We start from the raw sequence: 12,064 nt of genomic DNA, 5'->3' as shown, positions 1-12,064 counted from the left end.
CTCCATCAGATCCCAGGCTTGTCACTACAGCCAGGGTTTGTTAAACATTACCACTGCCTTGCATTAAATAGGAAGGCCAGGACTAAGTTAATAACTTGCCTGCCTTTCCAACAGAGTGATGCTCTCCATGGTCACTTACCATGCGGCCTCCTTGGGAGGGTTCTTTTCTTTGTCTGTACCTCTGGGTGGAACTGGTTTTCTTTCCTCTTGTTCCTGCAGCTGCATGTGAAAAGACGGAGTTCATTGTGGCTTCTCTGGGGCAGCTGTGTGATGCTTTGCCACTGTCAGAGAGTCAAAGGAATTGCATCTCAAATAACAAACTCGCTGTGTCCTATCTGTGAGAACTCTAAGCGTGATAAGTGATGATTCTCTTTTGTTTTCCTTTTTCCATCCAGTTTTGTAAGCATAGCTGTAAAAAGACCCAACTTTTTAGGAATTGTAGTCATTAAAATCTTATTAGCTTGGTTTTTAACAAAATTCTCTTGTTAAAATGATCAAACTACATCTTCATCTGCCTCTGATTATTTGCCGACTTGTAATTTTAATTATAATATTTGTGTGCACATCTTATCTCCTTTGTCAGACTGTAAACTCCTGGATGACAGGTTCCATGCTTGATTCTTTTTGTGTGTCCTTCCTCCTTCCCAGGTGTGGCACAGTGCTACTTACTGGTTTCTTATAAAGAATGTTACAAAGGAAACAGATGAAGAGATGTACAGGGCAAGGCGTGTGAAAAGGTCACAGAGCTTCCATGCACCCTCTGGGTGCTCCACCCTCCCAGAACTTCCATGTGTTCAGCCATCTGGAAGCTCTTTCACTGGCATTTATCCAATTTGCTTATAGGTGTGGGTCTCTTTCCCGTCTCCTATTCTGTTGCAATGATCTAGTTCTCTAATTTTTGCAGCTTTATGTATGTGTTAGTATTAAAATTCCTTATCTAGTTCTTTCTCTTTAAAAATCTTCTTGTCTATTCCTGGCCTTTGCTTATTTATTAAATTTTAGGATCAATTTGTAAAACTCCAAGAAAATCCTTATTGGAATAGTAATCAGTTTGTATGTTTCTTATGTGAGGATTGATACCTTTAAAACTGAGTTTTCCTGGGTCTGAATACATACAGCTAACTAGGGAGGTGAAAGATCTCTTCAAAAAGAACCACAAAACACTGCTCAAAGAAATCAGAGATAACACACACACAAAAAAGGAAAAACATTCCATGCTCATGGAAAGGAAGCATCAATATCATTAAAATGGTCATACTGCCCAAAGCAATTTACAGATTCAATGCTAGTCCTATTAAACTACCATTTAGATTCTTCACAGAACTAGAAAAACATTATTTTAAAATTCATATGAAACCAAAAAAGAGCCTGACTAGCCAAGGTATGAATACAATAGATCTCTCTATTCAAGTCCTCGGGATTCTTTAAGAATTATTTTCTCCTTAGAGATACTTAGGAATGCTCTTCATTTTTGCGTTTTAATTTTGTATCCAGCAACCTTTCTAAACTCTATTATTAGTTCTCAGTTTGTCTGTAGAACTTTTTGAATTTTTGTTTCAGTAATAAGAAGATTTTTGTCTCCCTTCCAGATGTTTTACTTTTTGTTTTTTGAAGTCATTGCATTACATTGCACTGGACCTCTAGCAGAGTGCTGAATGGAATAGATCATAATAGACAATAAGAGACATGTATGCCTTTCTCCTGACTTTGATAAGAATGCTTCAGATGATCCTTATCAGCAAAAAACATTTTCTTCTATTCCTGGCTTATTACCTTATTATAAATGAGTGTTGAATCTGTTTAATTTTTTTTTCCATCTACTGAGATGATCATATAGTTTTTCTCTGTTAATATGCTAAAAGAATTGGTTATTTCATGAATAGATTTTCTGTTATTGAACTGTACTGGCATTCCTTTGATAAAGCTTACTTAATGTGGTATAAATTCATACATGTATTATATACACTGTTGAGTTCTGTTTGCTAATATTTCACTTAGGACTTTTGTATCTGCATTCATGAATGAGATCTATCTTTAATATTCCCTTCCAACACTCTCCTTGTTCACTTGGGTGTCAAAGTTATAGAAGGCTCATAAATGAGTTGGGTTACTTTTCTTCTTTTTTCTCTGCAACTTTATATAAAATAAGAATAACAGTGGGTTTTGTCCATTGCCGTTCTTGCTTCCAAAGAAATTTCTCCACTGGTTCTAGTCAGTCCTACTTTAGTTAGGTGGGGGAGATTTTTCTTCATGCTTCTGTCCTCACATAGGACTCAGGAATGCATTCAAAGGTAAGCTGTCTGCAGATCAAGTGGCTAGAGTGGGCACACAGTGGTCTGTGCATGAAGGCAACTCATCCTTATAGTTTCTTCACACTTCTCCTTGACCATATGGGTCAATAGGTACTCCTCATTTTCTCATTCATTTATATTATTCTTTCTTCCTGTTGACTGACTACTATTTTCCTTTAAGATAGAGATGCATTCAGGCAAGTGTCTCCTGCAATTGTATAAAATCTTCCCTGGTCCCATGACTCTCTTTCTCATTCTTAAGTAATAAATAGTCCTATTAGTATATCATGGTAGTTCATTAAGATTGTAGCCTCTGGGATGGGCGCCGTGGCTCACGCCTGTAATCCCAGCAGTTTGGGAGGACAAGGCAGGCAGATCACCTGAGGTCAGGAGTTTGAGACCAGCCTGGTCAACATGATGTAACCCCATCTCTACAAAAAACACAAAGATCAGCCGGGCATGGTGACACGCGCCTGTAGTCCCAGCTACTTGGGAGGCTGAGGCAGGAGATTCACTTGAACCAGGGAGGCAAAGGTTGCAGTGAGTTGAGATTGCACCTCTGCACTCCAGGCTGGGCAACAGAGTGAGACTCTGTCTCAAAGAAAAAGAAGATTGTGGCCTCTGGAACCAGACTGTTCAGATTTAAATCCCAGCTTAACCAGCTATCAACTGTATGACCTTGTGTAACTTCTTTGTGCTTCAATTTCTTCATCTATAAATGTGAGAAATTTTGTATGGTTGGTATGAGAATTAAATGAATGAATATATGTAAAATGTAATTGTTAAAAAGAAGTGCCAGAAAATTCTTAGTAATTATCTATTTAAATATTACTCATTGATTATCCTCTTTATTCTCTGTTCTGTGACTCCTATTATATGAATGCTAAAACTTCTCAATCTACCCTGTACACATCTTAAATGCTTTTTATATATTCCAAATATTTTTTCCTTTCGAACTGAATTCTGAGTTCCTCAGAACTTTATTCAACATCACTCACTCACTCTTCAACTGTGTCCTGTCTAGAATTTACCCTCAACACAGCATTTTTTATTTCAATGACTATATATTTTCCCCAAGTTTTCTAGTTGTCATTTTTATATTTATCTATTCTTGTTTCTTCCATTTTTACAATTTATTATGCTCGACTAATAGAAATTATATCTTTTTAAAATTTATTGGAACATCCTCAACATTTTATTTCTGTGTTGGAGAAAAGTACAAGAGGTAAGGAGAAGAGATCCAAAGTTTTTGCAGCAGTCAAGGGAAATAATACAGTGGCTAGAACTGAAATTAAAGTGACAAAGATGGAAAAATTGTACAAATGTGGAGCTATTTAGGAAATAGGCTAGACTGGGCTCAGTGGTTGATTCCATTTACCTATTAGTGGAGAGTGATTTGAGCATAGGGAAGATTGAAAGGTAACACCCTGTGTGCTCCGTTGGGTAAGTAACCAAATGGTGGTATCATTCACTGCGACAAAGAGCGTGTAACAAGAAACAGGTCTGAAGAAGAGTTTATTTTTATATATGTCTAATTAAAATGCCCAGAGGCAGTAACATGCTTATTTTAAGGCTTATCAGAGTGCCCTATCAAATTTATTTCACCCAGTGTGGATTCCTATTCTAATTACTTTGTAGCTTGTCTTAGCATTAGATTTCTCTAAATGTATTTTGGAATTATAATTTACAGGCTTGATTAGAGTGTCATTTCCTTTTAGTACATTTTTCTTTTTTCTCTCTCCTGCCTCTTTTCTCCCATCTTCTCTCTGTATGCACCCCACCCTTTCTAACATTTTTGCAGTTTTACCTGACCACACTGCAGGACCTCATTTCAGGACCAGGATTTGTCATGATTGTTTAGAACTGCTGTCTCATGGTGACATTGACAATATACTGGATAAAGTGATGGAGCCAGCAGGTAGGTCGGCTGAGCTCTTGATTAAAAATTGAATTCTTGTCTTGCTAACTTCCCAGGCCTAAAACTCTCCAAGAGTGATTGTGCTAAGTAGTTGGGGGTGCGGCGGTGGTGGTTCTTCCTTTTCTTTTTTTTTTCTTATTTTGAGATGGAGTTTTGGTCTTTTTGCCCAAGCTAGAGTGCAGTGGCATAATTTTGGCTCACTGCAAACTCCGCCTCCCAGGTTCAAGTGATTCTCCTGCCTCAGCCTGCCGAGTAGCTGGGATTACAGGCATGTACCACCACACCCAGTTAATTTTGTAATTTCAGTAGATACGGGGTTTCGCCATGTTGGCCAGGCTGGTCTCACACTCCTGACCTCAGGTGATCTGCCCACTTCATTCCTGCTCCTTCAGATTTTTATCAGGGAAAATAAATTTTCTTCTATTCCTAGTTTATGACATCTTTCATTATAAATGAGTGTTCAACCTGATATTTTTCTGTATCTACTGAGATGATCATGTTTTATATCTATTAATATGCTAATTTGGTTACTCTATGAATAGATTTTCTGTTACCGAGCTGTACTGGCATTCCTTGGATAGAGTTTACTTAATATGATATAAATTCATACTTGTAATAACTGCATTCACTCTTGATGAGTTCCAGGCCTAGGAAGGTAGTAAGACACTAACAAGGCCAGGAGCCTGACAGAGCTCTGCTTAAGTTAAGCACTTCACTTAAGTTCTGCTCAGTATTTTGCAGGGCTGTTTGACTGCTTTTGAGTGTGGTGCCTTATTTTTTGTATTTTATAATCTAATTTTGTTTACATGTTTACATGTTATATATTACTGTTACACATTTGGAACAAAGAAGTATTTAAGCATAAATTCACTAAGATGTTGTTTTCTTATTTTGAATTTTTAAAATATTTTATTACCTTTGTTCTTGATCAGAGATCTATGTGAAAAACTGGCAAGACAATAGTCTAAACTGAGCTCACTGGTATGAAAGCCAGCCTGTTTTCTACAGTTTACTACTCAGAGGTAAAGGGCACTCTCAGAGAACACCAGTGACATTCTTGTCTCCAAGCCAGTATATGTTCTTCTCTCCCCTCAGCCACATTTGCTTTTACTTCTGCCTTACCATGGGGAGTGACACTCTGACTTTAGGGGAATTTAGGACTGACTACTCCTCAGGAAACTTGGAAGAGAATTACCATGCATTACAGAAGGCTTAATGAAAGTCATTTATCTGAGTCACCCATCAAAAGATCACCAATGACAGTTCAGCCAATAGATTATCTGTGAAGAAACATCTGCAGAAATGGCTTGACACAGATATGCATCTCCACAGGAAGCTTCAGGACTCCTTATAAGAAAATATTTGGGCAAAAGCTCAGGATCACTTTTAGAGAAATGCAAAAGCCACCTTTTTCCCTCATTGCAGACCTAGTACTGCAGAGTTCTGTCAGTTATAATAGAGACTAACCAAAATTTTCTGTGTCCTGGAATGACCCTACTTCTGGAAAATAGCTCCTCACTTCTGAATGTGACCTTTGCCATTTTTGTGCTCAGTGATCTTGTTTCTGCCTTTTGGGGCCTGTAGGTACAACAGTGGCCTACACAAAAGAGGGAACACTTTCTCCTGCCCTACCCTGGACTTCTCCGTTTCCTTTATCTCCTGGGTAAATTCTCTCTGGAGTTTAGTCATCGTCCCTTTGTTCAAAAAATGTCATGTGCTGGTAGGGAAAAGCAAATATTGAAAACTGCAAAGACCATGCCTGCAAAGACCATGCCTGCAAAGTTCCTGGAGATTGTTTGACTGTTCTAAACTGAGTTATAAACTAGATCACATTCATTGGAAATAAATTAGTGTGGAGCAGATACTTCTGTTAACTGAAATTAGTTCCTACAGGATTTATCCAATAGTATTCCTACTAAAGCTCAGTGTAACCATGCTTGAGATACTGTCCACATATCCTTGATAAAGCACAAGATTCATAAATAGAAGCACCTATTCCACTATGACCCTGATTTGTGACCATATACTGATATTTAGAAAGCAGAATACACTTCTTTGGAAATTCAGAGTCAGGTACTTCTTTAACATTTTCAAAGTGCACTCATCTTGGTGCTAATCCATCTGATTTGTCCACCATAATGGTCAGGTAGGATCCACCGAGTTCAGATATTGATCTGTCATAATGTAGGACTTCATAAAGATAATAGGAGGATGAATTCAGATGATTTTAATGGAATTAAATTATTGGAATTGAGAGATGGATGCTCTGGAATGAGGATTATATAGTTTACTAAATGCATAAATATATAAAATAAACTACTAGTAATATACAGTGGAGGTCTGATAACCTTTCTGTCATAGTTCACTAATGAAGAAATGAGAATCCTTAATCAGAGTGGCTAATCGAATGGTCTGTTATTTAGTCTTCCTAGTTCCATTTTTACCCTGTGCAGCCAGCAGAGATTCATCCTGCCCTTATTTCAAGCCCCTAGTTTTGTTCTCTAATAATGTGGTTGCCTGGAATTTCTCAGTTGGTTTCTGTGAAGCTTTGCCTTGCTCAGTGTGCTCTGTGGAATGCTGGCTCTCTGCTTTTCTTGTTAACCCATGAGAGCTGTGAGACATTGCAGGCCTTTGATTTTCTTTAAGTGAATGAGGTCCCTGACTTGGAGACAGAAGGGGAGTCCTAATCAGGCAGGAATACTTCTCAATTGTGGTGAATTTTTAAAATATCTCCTTCATAGGGCAGAATTTTTCTACCTAAGACTGTTAAACGTTCTTTAAGCACCTTATTTAAGCATTTCTTATATAAATTCTTATGTTACTCATAACCATGACAGTTAACTTATGAACTTACGTAACAGTTCATTGGCATTTCAGGGAGAGAAAATGTAGTGGCTTGGAGTTTTACTGATGTGAGAGGTATGGGTTTCAACAAATGATGATAGTAAAATAAGATCTTATTATCTAATATACATTCAATATTTGTAGTTATTGAAGTCAATGTCAATGTTCTTTTGAGCTAGCAAATAAAAATGAATTGTGTAACAAGGGTCTAGTTGCTTGTAGGAAGGAGTTTACATCACAGGAGTATGAAAACTAGGGCTTTAGTGAATTGGCTGAGTTGAGTTTGCTTTATTCCCTAGTCTCAGTGTGTGAAGCCAACCCTGATCTTAAAAGGTGCAGGAAGCAGAATTTTAGAGGGAGTTAATATTCATGATTGGATGAGTGGGTTACCTAGAGGCTTTGGATTCAGGTTCCAAAACTTTTCTCAGGGTCCCTCTGTGTCCATTCAGCATAGTACCAGGACTTAGGGTACGTCGTGGGCATATGAGGATGCATACATACATCATTTTGTCCTCACAACAACCCTACACTATAATCTTTTGCCATCATGAAGATGAGGACAAGGAAATTGAGGCTTGAGAAGGTTAGTAGGATTGTCCATGATCACTCAGTAAGTAAACGTTAAAAGCAGAATTCAAAACCAGTTCCAGTTTTGATGGTGCTGTTGATGTTGTGATTGTTTTTGATCACACACACATACACACACACACAAACACACACGCACTTCAATGTGTTTGACCTTCTATAGTCATGAGACCCAAGCTGTCTTTGACAAAGCCTTCATTATGAAGGATGGATCCGAATTCACAGAGCATGAAAACAAGTGAAGAAACCAAGAGATCCAGAAAGAAAAAAGGTAAATATTTAGTGGGAACCAAAATTGAAAGTTGGCTAAGAATGGACTCATTGACAAGAGAGTTAGATATACCATTCCTATACTTCTCTTCTTCCTGTGAAGTTAATGTTTGTTACTTGTTTAGGAGAACTGTAAGTGACAAGCTCTCTATTGAGTCACAGGATTGTTATCATTTTTTGTTATTAAAATCAATGTTGTGTCTAATTTGGGGAGGGTTATAATTTATGTGCTAATGTGCAATTGAACTTGTACTGGTATCATTCTCACTTAAATGGTTATTTTAAAAAGGAGACCTTAGCAGTATTTTAAAGACTGCGTACACAATGCCTTGAAACTTTCACATGCTGCAATTAAATGTTCACTGTCTTAAGTATCTAATCTTAAGTTTATACATAATAGGAAATACTATAATTTTTGCCATAAGTCATTACAATGAGCTATGTCTTCAGTTGTTTTATCTAAGTCTTTCAGTTGTCTAAACTGAATTTTTGAATCAAATTAAATTAACCATAACAAATTCCCTCGATTTTACAATCTCGATATTGAATTGAGAATATGATGTGCTATGTCATTTTCTTTTAGACATAAGGAACATTGCTTGTTCCTTATATTGAGGCATAATTTTCATTCAAGATGAGTACTCCTGTTTAAAGTACAGGAAGACAGTTCTTTCAAAGGCACTTAGTTGACCTTTCACTGCTAGTATCCAATGAGATTTACTACGTATTTACTGCTGCATGGCAATGTTCTGGTTGCTACATGGGGAAAGGCATTCAGAATGGTCTGGAAATAACATTTTGAATTTAGTTCTCATATATTTTGGAATGCGACTGATTTTTACTTTGTGTCTTTTGAGGTAAGTGCTTCTAGATAAACAGTTAACTTAGTGCTGTGGCAACACATTGATTTATTGGCATCCTTAATTAGCTGGAATTTCTTTTGGGACTATATTTAGTATAGAAGAGAAAGGGAAAAATAGCAAGCCAAATAAAAAGCCAATATCATTTATCTTTCTTTAATTTCCAGGGAAAGATCAAAGTCACATAGACTTAGCTGAACGTATTGTGTTTCCTGCATTTGCAGTGTCAATAATGATAACTGCTCTTAAAAGGGTGACTGATTCGAACCCCCTCCACAAGAGATATTACAATATCCTATGTCAAAGAAAGATTTTGTTATTTCAGTAATTGATTTTCAGAGTTAACAAGTGTGTCACTGAAGAGGAATAGTTTGGGATTTTTACTACAAAGGAGATATCACCAGTTAGGGACCCAGCAGGAAACAGCTAGCACAGTCAAGCTGACAACCTTGCCTACTTTCAAAGACATGGGTAGGGTTTAGGGAAATTAGGAAAGGTAATTTATTGCCCCTGCCCATTAACAGTGGAGGGTCAGGGGAATCAGGCTACCACCCCTAGGCCTAAAGAACTAAGGGGAAGGAGCAGTTAAACAAAGAGGTAGTGCCTTCATTTCCCAAATCTCATGGGAAGCCACAGCAATTCACAGGATGAGCTTCTTGAGGTTGAGAGCAGGGAAGCGAAGTGGGCACAGTGGATCTGGAGGGAAAACAGAAGAACTGTAGCACAAGAGACGAGAACATGAAAAATCAATATAATCAATCATGGTTGGACTATAGCAAGCCAAGCTCAATTGCAGCTCTGGGTCCTGACTGGAGGAAAGAAGAAAGCTCACACTTATTGAGTGTTCTTTCCATTACTCCTGGTATACAACAAACCACCCTTAAATTAGTGTAGTAAAACACCCACCGCTTTATTATGCCACAGATCCTGTGGGTCAGAAATTGAGACAGGACACACTGGGTATGCTGTGCCTCTGTTCCACTATGTTTGGCACCTTGGCTAGGAAGACTGAAATGCCTGGGGGCTTGAACCATGTGAATGCTCTTTTATTCATGTGACTGGCACCTAAGCCGGTTGATCCAAGGGCTAGGTTCATCTGGGACTGACTGTCGACCTACATGTGGCCATTCCAAGGGCACTGAGTTTCCCCACTCTGGTAGCTGGAGTGTCCCGAGAGTGAGACACAGATGCAGCCGATGAAGTTGCTTGGCCTTTTCTAATCTGGCCTCTGAAGTCACACGGCATCACTGCTGCATTTAGTTCAAGGCCAGAAGAATTAGATTCAGTGTCTCAGCGAGGGATGACAAGGTCATGTTGTAGAAGAGAATGCTGAACGGGAGAATATTGTTGCAGCCACCTTTGGAAAATATGAGCTGCCATATGCACACTCACGAAGGCAATGTGAACTAGTATCATTTTGAAACATTCTGACAATCATTGCAACAAACCATTTTCTAGGTTAACCATAAAATTATATTAACCAGATCTTTTCATTATCCAAGGTTTCCAATGATTAAACTTTGTCTTCCCTTTATGGAGCATCGCTTTTAAAATGTAAGAGATGCTTCCAGGATAAACAGCTGAGCTTCCTGCCCTCCAACAGCATGAATATCACTGTTCTCATTTTCCCACAGACTAAACCCAGTGTTGTGTAGAAGGGAAAGTAGGGACTAGAACTCAGGACCCTTGGATTCTATTTACTTTCTTTTTTTTTATTATTTAACCAGAAATAGATAAGAAATGAATCGATAAATCAAATTTTACCGAATGAACACACAAGCATCAGATGAGAAAGAAGCACTTGGCCAGGGATTGCTATCCTATAACGTCAGGGAAGTCGACCTACTGTGTTGGGGCCCTCATTGGAAGATTGGGCTTAGCTTGGTACCTGGCACATACAAGGGCTGTCGTATATAAGAATGCAGTTGCCGACAGAAGAGTAATGGTCACCAGGACCATTAATGTCAGTGGAGAAACTCTGATACATACTTATCCCTTTTCCTTTTGCCCTTGATGACATCTGCCTGGCCTCTCCGTTCATCTCCCAGCTGGTGCAGTGGATTGACCCATGCAATGTTATGAACTTTCCGAAGGGGATTTTATGTAAGGTTTTGTGCCATTCTGGAGACAGGAACACTAAGCACACTTATCTTTGCTATTCATGCACAGATACAAGCCTTTTGGGAATGTTTCCAACCTGTTACAGTCATCTGATAGTCCTTTTCATGTTCTGACGTCAAGAATTTGCCAAACCACCCAAGCTTGAATGAAACTTCTAAGCAGCTAAACTTTTTTTCCCCACTCTCCAATGGCAGATGCATGTCAGCTTCTCTGATGTCAATGATCCAACTCTCTATTCCACTGACATCTGTTAGTTGAGAAAGCCTGAGTGATTGAAGGTTTACTTTTCTATTGAAAACACAATTTTCTCAAAAAAAAAAATCTTTTTTAAAGGATTTACTTACTGTTTTGCAAGCCCCTCTGACACTTTTTTAAGTGACAAGATGCCATCTGGCATCAGGGGGATTTGGCCTAAGCGAGTCCATGCTGAGGCAGTGCGAGGTGGTGGGTGGTAGGACAGCAGGTTCCAGGTCAGTCCTGCCAGCTGTGTGACTGTGGGAAAGCCCCTCAGTGTCCTCGGCTGTAAAGTGAGGAGGTGATCAGCTCACTGGATTGCTCAGGGCCTTTCCAGTTCTGGAGTTCTGTACACCAATGAGCCCACACAAGGTCTAGACATCCCGAGAGCTCAGGGTGCCAGCCTTTGTACAGACTGCTCTGCCTTTCAGGGGTCTTAGTCTTTAGTATTCTCACCCAGTATTTCACATGTCACATTGAAGCACTAGCCTGTACAAGGGAGATGCTGAGTTACTTCTTCACTGCCCCTTCACTTCAGTTCATGACAGTCTGGCCATTCCTCTACATTCCCTTGGTAATGATGTCCTAGTTATCAAAGTCAGTGGTCCTTTCCCTTTCTCAACCTTTGTGACTTCACTGTACCTCAGTTTCTTCACCTGTCAGATAATGATAATGATGGTGCTGAACTCATTGGGTTGTTGAGAGGTTTGGGTTATTATACATCATAATAGATAACAGGTAATATATTAATGATATAAATACACATAGTTTAGAACAATGCCTGGGACAAGGCGTCATTTGCCTATAGACTCTGTGTGAGTCCCTTACTTGCACTAACTATCTGGTCTCTGAAGGCAGCAGGATTATCAATCCTTGCTATCAAATCCCTGTATTTTAAAAAACATAACATCTCAAACTTCACATTATTTTAAATTGTACTT

The 12,064-nt window shown here is 38.7% G+C and overlaps 1 protein-coding gene across 2 annotated transcripts in view; it reads left to right on the top strand.

The window, feature by feature from the left end:
• Positions 1–12,064, top strand: part of ADAMTS12 (ADAM metallopeptidase with thrombospondin type 1 motif 12) — a 391,880-nt gene that overhangs the window by 316,724 nt on the left and 63,092 nt on the right. The window lies entirely within an intron of this gene.

The sequence above is a fragment of the Rhinopithecus roxellana genome, chromosome 3 (genome assembly GCF_007565055.1).
Source record: "Rhinopithecus roxellana isolate Shanxi Qingling chromosome 3, ASM756505v1, whole genome shotgun sequence".
NCBI lineage: Eukaryota > Metazoa > Chordata > Mammalia > Primates > Cercopithecidae > Rhinopithecus > Rhinopithecus roxellana.
Note: the sequence above shows the minus strand (reverse complement) of the source record. Positions and strands in the feature narration are given on the sequence as shown.